Below are 9,678 nucleotides of genomic sequence, written 5' to 3' on the forward strand. Positions count from 1 at the left end.
CACTACTTCAAAGGGACATGTGCATACGTATGTTCATTGCAGCATTATTTACAATGGCCAAGATGTGGAGGCAACCTGGGTGTCCATCAATGGATGGATGGGTAAACAGGATGTGGTACAAATAAACAATGGAACATTACCCAGCCATAAACAAAATGAAATCTTGCAATCTGCAATAACATGGATGAACCCAGAGGGTATTATGCTGAATAGTGGAGTAAGTCAGACAGAAAAGACAAATGCCATATGATTTCACTTATATGTGGAATCTAAAGAACAAAACAGAACAGAAACCAACTCCTAGATACGGAGAACATTTTGATGGTTGCCAGCTGGAGAGGGGCGTGGGTGAAAAGGGGGAAGTCATGGGGATTTAAAATATAGCATAGGGAATATAGTTAATAATGTTGTAAAAACTACGTATGGTGTCAGATGGGTACTAGACTTATTGGGGTGATCACCTTGTAAGTTATATAAATGTCTACCACTATGTTGTACACGTGAAAGTAATTTAATATGGTATGTTAATTGTAATTGAAAAATAAAACAATTATTTAAAAAAGATAATTAGATTCTAAAAAATAATAATTAAAACATTTTTTTCTTTATGGAATGAGTAAAGCTGTCAAATGGTTCAGAATCCAAGAATTACAAAATTATGTGTAGACAGAGAAGTCTCTTTCTTACCACTGTCTCCTAGATAGCTTGACTTTCTCCCTAGCAGTAACAAATGTTACCAGCTTCTTGGGCATTCTTTTAAGATAGCCTAAATGTCCAGAAAATACATATATCCTCCTTGTTTTTAACTTTGTAATAACACAAGTGGTGATTTCATAACACTATTTTGCATTTCCACTTTTCGGCTACAATTGTTCATGAGTAGATAAGTACTACTTTCCTGTAACTAGTGTCCTACTGTCCAGCCTTTTGCTATTATACACAGTGGTGCAATGAAAATCAAATGACATTATTTCACTCATGCTGGAATAATAGCTAAGGACAAATTTCTGGAAGTAGAATTTCTGGATCAAAGGGTACATGAATTTTTAAATTTTGTTAGATATTGCTAAGTTCCATAGAGGTTATACCAATTTACACTTTCTCCAAAATGTATGAGCATAGTGAGCATGTTGGGAGATATGTTATCATACACTGTTGAAAAGATTGTAAATTGATATTACCTGTATGGAGAGTAATTTAGCAATACCTAGCATTTTTATATTTGACATTTTTAATAGATGGCAAATGGCATTTCAGCATAGTTTTATTTTGTAATTCTCTTACTGTGTGTGGAGTTAAGCATATTTTCCCTATGCTTAAAACCCATTTACATTTCTCTTTCAATAAACTGTTTCGTGTAATTTTGTTCATTTTTCTAATTTTTCTTACTGATTTCTGAACTCTTTATGAAAAATTTTTGATATGATTTGCAAATATTTTCTCAGTTTTCAGTTCATCTTTTTTATCTTACTATTGGTAGTTGTTACTATGCAGGTCTTTAATAAAGTTTATGTTGATGAGTTTTTCAGTTTTTCTTTTATGGCTTTTGTGTTTTGAATCATACTAAAGCCATTCATACTTTGAGACGATTAAAAAGTTCTTCCATGTTTTCTTCTGATATTACTATGATATCAGTTTTGCTTTTTAAACTGTTATTCATTTGGAATTTCTTCTTGTGTAGGTATATGAATAAAACTTAAAATATTTTTTGGTTTTCCATCGTATTTTCCCCACATCTTTTAAACAATTCATTTATTCCCTCTGACTTGAAAGACTTCCTTTATAATGTACTAATTTTCCAAGTGATTTGGGTTTATTTCTGGTCTTTTTCCATGGATCTGTCAGTCTATTCGTATGCCATATCTCAATGCTTTAATTTTTGTAGCTTTATAATATATTTGAATATATAAAAAGACTAGTACTGCCTGATTACTGTTTTTTTCATAATATTCTGAGTTTTTTTTATTTGTTCGTTTTTTTCCATGTGAACTTCAAAACATCTGGGTGGTACTTCCCACATTAATTTTAAATTCATAGATTGAGGAGAATTTACATCTTTATAATGCTGAGTGTTGCCAAAACTATGGTATGCCTTTCCATTTGTTCAAATCTTCTTTTACATTTTTAGAATTTTCTTTATATCAATCTTCCATGTGTATCTTTTTTTATTGCTTGGTATTTCATCTTTATTTGCATGTGTTTTTCTTTGCTGTTGTAAATGGCTCTTTCATTATGCCTTCAGTTTGGCTGTTGTTTGCTTACATAAAAGTCTCTTGAGTGCTGTATAATAATTTTGTATCCAGCCAACTTAGTGAATTCTCTTACTGCTTATGATAGTTTATTTGGTGTTGTTTTTCTCCTTGTTGGATTTTTTTTTGGTTTCACATATAAAGATAGTGATAATTTTACCCTCTTCTTTCCAATGTTTGTAACTATTCTTTTTCTATGTCTAATTGCATTTGTTAGTATTTCTAGAACAGTGTTAATACTGAAGATAGTAGACTTTTTTTCCTGCATTCCTACCATTGATGGAAATGCTTCTGATGTTTCCTCATTAACCTGGGGGGTTCAGAGAGATATGTTTTATCATGTAGGGAGAGTCTCATACATTCTTAGTCAACTGCTTAGGTTGTTGTTCTTTTTTTTTTAGATTTTTTTTTTTTTAATTGGGGAAGGGAAACAGGACTTTATTGGGGAACAGTGTGTACTTCCAGGACTTTTCCAAGTCAAGTCATTGTCCTTTCAATCATAGTTGTAGAGGGCGCAGCTCAGTTCCAGGTCCAGTTGCCGTTGTTAGTTGCAGGGGGCGCAGCCCACCATCCCTTGTGGGAGTCGAGGAGTCCAACTGGCAACCTTGTGGTTGAGAGCTCGCTCTCCAACCAACTGAGCCATCTGGCCACCAGGGAGCTGAGCGGCAGCTCATTGACTTCATTCTAGTTTCGGAGGGTGCAGCTCACGGGCCCATGTGGGAATCGAACCAGCAGCCCCATTACCCAAAGCTCATGCTCTAACCAACTGAGCCACCAGTCCACCCCAACTATGAGGTTTTAATAAATGAATGTAGCTAAAGACTTAGACTGTATAATTCCATTTATATGAAAGTTGATGAACAGACAAGAGACTAATCAATAGTAACAAAAGTGAGGATGATGGTTATTTAAGGGGAGAAAGTATTGACTGGGAAAGCACATGACAGAGTTTTCTGGAGGGCTAGAAATATTCTATATGTGGACCTGAATGGTGGGTGAGATTTTGGAATCAGTGTTATGCTTGCTTCATTCAAAAGAATTTGGAAGAATTCCTTCTTTTTCTATGCTCTAAAAGAGTTTAAGGGCTTTTAGAAATCACTATTTCTCTTTTTCTTCTTTTAAAAATAGACTTAGGAAGTTACTTTGTAAAAATTTCTGGCCTGGCAGTTTTACGGAGAGAAAGTTTGCCAACTTTTTCTATTTATTCTTTCATAGGTCTGTTTAGATTTTCTGTATTTTGTAGAGTCAGTTTAGAAAATTATGTGACTTATGAAATTATTTATTCTCTTGAAAATTTCAAATGTATTTTCATAGAGTTGAGTAAAGTAGTGTTTTAATTTCCTTTATACCTGTGTAACTCCCCTGCATATGCTGTATTTGGTAGAGTTTTGCCTTTTCTCTCTTTTATTAATTAGATGACTGCTTTACTTATTTATTTTCCTAAGAGTCAGCTCTTGGATTTATTCTAACATTGTCCTTTTTAAATTAATATATTTATTTCTGCTCTTAGCAATTAAATCCTTCCTTCTGCTTTCTTAAGGTTTGTTGTATTATTTTTATAGCTTCTAAAATCAAATGTTTAACTCATTTATTTTACATACCTTGATTATTAGTAGTGTTTAATGAAATAAATTTCTCTCTTGATATTACCCTAGCTGTATCCCATGGAATTTATACACATTGTCTTAATTATCATCTTCTAACTATTTTGTCATATTTATTTGCGTTTCTTTTTTGACCTAAGAGTTGTTTGAAAACACTTTAAACATTTTTTTTTTCAGTGGTGAGGACTTTTTATTTTTGATTTTATTATTTATTTCTAGTTTTAGTACAATATGACTAGAGAATGAATTTTGTTCTTCTTTACTATGGATACATTTCAAATAAACTGTTTTCTCTGTTTTAAGAGTATAGAAATTGAAACATATAAATTAAATGTACGTATTAAGCTATGTTATTTTAGTCTTCTGTGAACAATTTTTATCCTCTTGCTCTTTGATTATAGAGAGTTGAATGAAAGCCTTGATGTGAATAGAAAGCCTATTTCTTTTTGTATCTTCTTTTATATTTGCTTTGTAAATATTGATGCTATTCATTTATGCATAGGTGGTCAGAACTATTTTTATTTCATTCTGCGTTGTATCTTGTAGCATTATAAAGTGTCATTCTTTGTAATGCTTTTCATCTGAATTCTGCCTATCCGTTATTTAGATTCTGACCTGTTTCTTTTTCTGTGCATGTATTTGGTATCATTGTCTACCCTTTTATTTTCGATCTTTTAAATCCCTGCCTCTGCATAGTAAAGACACGTTTTGCTTTGTGGTACACAATCTGAAGTCTTTTTCTTTTAATAAGTGAGTTTAGCTTATTAACATGGATTTATATGACATGTATGTTTGGTCTTAGTTCTGTCTGTGCATTTATGTTATGCTTCTGGATTTTTTATTTACGAAACATTCTCTATGTGGACTCTCCATCTCCTCCCTGTCTCTTACGTGTGTAATTTAGAAGGTTTGTATTTTTTGGCAGTTACCTTCATAACTATAACTTTATAGAATATGCTTAACCCCGATTTCTTTAGACAGTATCTGTTAATTCTCTATATAATACATTCAATCCTTTATTTCTTTAGATAATAGGTAGTAATTTCTTTTATATCTTTGCTCAGTGTTTTTGCCTCACAGAGATAATTGCCTCATTACTTTCTTTTTAAAATCATGGTGAAATATATAGTCACAATTTATTCGGCTCTGTGGAAATATTTTCCTGGTGGTTTATTCTTTGTCTATTTGTTTTTCCTATTTTTTTAATCCTTTCCTCTTGCTTTCTTTGTATAGAACTATGCTGGTTCTTTTTCAAATATTCACTTTTGAAGGAGGGGAGTTTTTCCTGAGTCAGATATTTGCCGTTGGGTTGTGTGTGGGCTGGGCTGAGCTGAGATCCAGGTTACCAGAATGTCTTGTCAGGACTCAGGATTTTGTATACGAGTAGCTTGGGCTTTACTTCTCTCTAGCCAGAGAGGTCAGGCAGCTGTAGGACAATTCATAAGGCACTGCTGTTCTCCTCACTGTCCCAAAGAGAGGCTGTCTCGGTGTGACACCTGGTCTTACTCCATCTTCTCTGCTGCATGGAATTGGGTCCAGAGACTCTCCTGGCACCACCCCATTTACTCCATGCCTGCTTTTGAAATCATGAGGTTTAGGTTTTACACCTCAAAGAGCGTTTCTCAACTTCCGGAAATGTATTTAGCAAGTTCTTATCTGAGTTTTGCAGCTGGGACTTTCTCTGTCCACCTCTTCCAACTGGATCTTCATCATTGGGAGGACACTTTCATGGTATGTGGTTCCAAGTTTCAGGTCTCTTCTACTTTGCATAGATGAAGTTTCTGTTCCTGCCTCTCGTTTGCCTTATTTCTCTGAGGTGATTTCCATGAAGATAAGGAAGAAACATCAGCTTTATGTTGCTCTAGTCACGCTGGAGTTGGCGGTCCTAGCTGATGTTATCATTACAACTCTGTTGCTGGGTAGTGGGTCATCGTATGGGGTAGCCTTGCCTGGAGACAGGAGGTTCTGCCAGATGTCAGGAGGGACTGAGTCTTCAGGCTTATAGAGATAGGAGACCAGGTGAGGATGATAATGGTTTTCCTCACAGTGGGCCCTCAGCTCCTAGTAACCACCCATGGGGTGGGAGCTGAGGAAGCAGATGCAGCTCTGCCTCCTGAGGACCCACAATCCCTTGTGCAAGGCAGGGCTCCATGACCTTCAACATGTTCAATGCACAGAGGAGTAAGGGTGTTCATCTTGCATTTACAGATGGGGCAACCAAGGATTAGAGGGGAAAAGAATTCCCAGCAAGTAAGCCTCCTGGCTTCCAGCCATGAGCTCTCTCTCCCTTGCACGTTCTGCCTCACAAACCTTTGTAGGAGCCTTTGGGCTTCAGCACAGGCTCCTAGGAAGAGAATACCTGCAGTGCCCTGTAGGGCCTCCGCACACACAGCCTCTGGACCTTGCATTGAGGTTCCCTGCCTGTGGGCTTCTTCAACCAGCTACGTTTTCAACCCCTGCCAGACAAAATCCCTTTCCGCATCCCTCAGAAGTCAGCGCTCCTTGACCCTTCCCCCACTGTCTCTTGCGCTGGCCTAGCTATGTACCTGGCCTTCAGCTTCCTTCTATCTCTTACCTGGCCCGTTATTTTGAAAGATTCTGGGCTCGTTCCTTTGCCCTTAGTCTTACCCTTGCTAGAATTCTCTTTCCCTGCATTTTCCATTATTCATTCCCTCATCTTACTTAGGTATCTACTTAAAAGTCATCTGTTCAAGGCTATCCCTTACCACCATATATATAATCGCACCCCCAGTTACCTTCTAACCAATTTACTTTCATTCATTGCAAGTTGTTTTATAGGTGGTTTTGCTTGTTAATTGTCTACTTCCCTTCAAGAATACAAGTTTCATGAGAGCAAGGATTTTATTTGTTATATATGGCACTACATACTCAGCGACTAGAAAAGTGGTGCTATGTAATAGGCACTAGATATATATTATAGGAAGGATCGCTGTATTCACACACCACACTGAACTACCATTTATATTTTACTTGTCTATTTCTCCCTTTAAACTATCATGTCTTTGAGGTGGTTCATCCTTTACTATGCAAAGTCTCCCTCTGCATAGTAAAGCCTCAATATGTTACCGAATTGAATCAAGCACAGCACCTCTGCTCAAAAATGAATCTCAGAGTAAAGAAGTTGCTGTTCAGAGACCTTGGGGAATAGGGCAATATCTGCTCTGGCATCCCCTACTATCCACCTCTTCCTATCCCTACACATTCTTTATTTGCAAAAGCATCAGTTGTAATATGGAATTTTAAAAAATAAACAACCGATTTCATTTAATCGGAGACCAGAAGTGTTTCTAGGAGGGCTAGCTAAAGCTTGCCCTCCCAACACAGAGGCACTTACTAGGAGAGTTGGGAAAGAGAAACGTCTGATGATCCTGAGAGCTCTGGGAGTTCACTGACAGCATGGAGGCAGCTGATGGAATGCACTTACTGGGATCAGGAGTGCCTTGTATTTTTCCACTCCTTACAGCAAGTTGTTTGGTTCCCCTCCTGGCCCTTTCACCAGTTGCAGTTCCCCAAACAGAAATCACCAGTTTGAAGGCATGTTCTGAGAGCAGTTCTACACAGAGGATCCATCTAACACTATCCAGCTGCAATCCCCTCTAGGAGCCCGCTGTGCTCAAAATCCCAAGTGTTCAGGCTTAAATAATTAATTGCGATGTTTACTTCAAATGGAAGAATATGAAATTGCTCAACATGCCAAGCAATTTGTCGAAAGAGAGAGAAGCCCTCAGGGCTGGGGAGCTGGTTCCATACACAACACCCGGGCCTGTCTACCTGCTGGGACAGGCCCTCAGAAGTCATCTGGCCCTGAAGTTCCCAATCAGGGCTCCGGGACAGCTGGTATGTTGCGGGGACTTGAGGTGTGTGCCACACACAGCTGGGGGCAAACAACGGAGCGATAAAAGTTGCGAATGATCTGTTGCATAAAAAAGCATAAATTGTAGTGGATTTAAAGTTACAGTTTATAACTTAATGCATTCTGATAGTCTTCTTGGGTGAAAGAGAAAGAGCTGGCAGTTGTGCAAATATAAAAGTCTCATTAATAGCATCACCACAGGGATCTCTGAAGGAAAAGGTTGAGAATCGTTGTGATGGTCCAAACTTCTTGATGATGGTGGGTCCCTTCTACACATCCTTGACATGTCCATTGGCCTCTGCTTGAAAACTGCCATGTGGTGGCCTTTACAACCTCAGACGGCAGCTTGATTCAACAGAAAGCTCTTAACACTATTGAACTGTCTGTGGTTTCCACCCATTGCCCTAGTTTTCCCTCCTAGAGAGAGAGGCTCTCTCCTACAAGCTGCCTAAAGCAGAGGCTGTGCTAATGCCACCTTGGTTGCCATCAGCATTTCTTTGTAACACCACATCCTGCTTCTTCATGGGAACCCACTTGTCCACACACCTTGGACAGAAGTGTTTGGGAGTTAATATCTTCCCAAGGACAGCTATAACCAATGTGTGATACCTGTAGAGGTCCCTTGTTCCTTGGCTGGGATAATTCTGAGACACGTATGGGTATGTTGCACTGCTTTCCAATTTTCCTGCAGGGTTTAGCTCCAGGCACTTTTGAGAAGCTAGGTTATTAACTCATCCTTTATTGGCTGCCTTCCTTCCTTGTATTACTTCTCTCTGAATTCCTTGTACCTTTCAATAAACTGTTTACACTTGAATCCTTGGTTCAGAGGCTGCTTCTGGGGGAACCCAAATGAAACAATCTAACCACAAATGTACAAGAAAATTGGAAAAAATTGTATTAAAACAAACAAATGGAGAGATGTAACATATTTGTTGATATGAAGAGCAGCACTGTAAAACAACATTTTCTCCCCAATTAATCTTTATGTTTGATGTAATTCTATTCAGACTCCCAGTAGGATATTTCAGAAATTTGACAAAATGTTTCCACAAGTCACATGGTAGAATCAAGGCCATAAATAGCTAAAACAATTCTGAGAGAGAAGAACAAAGAAGGGAACCTCACTTAGCCACATGCCAACACACAGTCAAAGCTGTAGAAATAAGACCAGTGCAGCACCACACACTAATGCGTGAGCAGCCCATGGGGACGACGGCAGCCGTGACGTGTGTGTGGGGGAGATGGCATCATCAGTCAGGAGGAAGGAAGAGGCCTTGTGGAGGGAGGGCCACAGGCTTGTCTCCATTTCTACAGAGACACAACAAAGGAAATGGACTTGAACTACATCAGGAGGGGTACAGTTTAGTAAAAGTAAGAGGGTCGGGTCCAAGGCCAGATGACTGAGAAAACAGGGGTATTTCTCACAGGAGAATTAGGAGCTTCTGTTTTGAGAATGCCAGGGCTTGCCCAGCTCTCTGTTCTGTGTTCTGTTTCCTGGCTTGATAAACATATACTACTTGTGGGGCAGGCAAGGCAGGTAGGGAAGGTGGAGTCGCCAGGCACCTGATCAATGGATGTATCAGCCTAGGGGAATATTTTGACATGGCACTTCCCACTTAGCACTTCTGCGATCTCGCAAAGAGAGCCTTGCACAGTAGGGTAATGGGAACATTTCTGGATAGTGACTGATATGTCATTAGCTCTGGAAAAGTGGCAGCCTGCATGGATGAAGGAACAGGTACCCATTTCTCTGGTCAGCACTGAGAGAACCACATGTCACCAGTATCTGGCCACATGTACTCCCTGACCCCAGACCCAGAGGTGGAGTAACACACGACTCCCACAGACAGGGACTCCCACTAAGAGACACACAGAGCCACACGGGCTTGGTGACATGCTCACAGTGCCTAAGCACAAGCTTCTCAGAGTTGCTGAGAGAACATTTGGGTGA

Source organism: Rhinolophus sinicus, linkage group LG06 (genome assembly GCF_036562045.2).
Source record: "Rhinolophus sinicus isolate RSC01 linkage group LG06, ASM3656204v1, whole genome shotgun sequence".
Classification (NCBI taxonomy): Eukaryota; Metazoa; Chordata; class Mammalia; order Chiroptera; family Rhinolophidae; genus Rhinolophus; species Rhinolophus sinicus.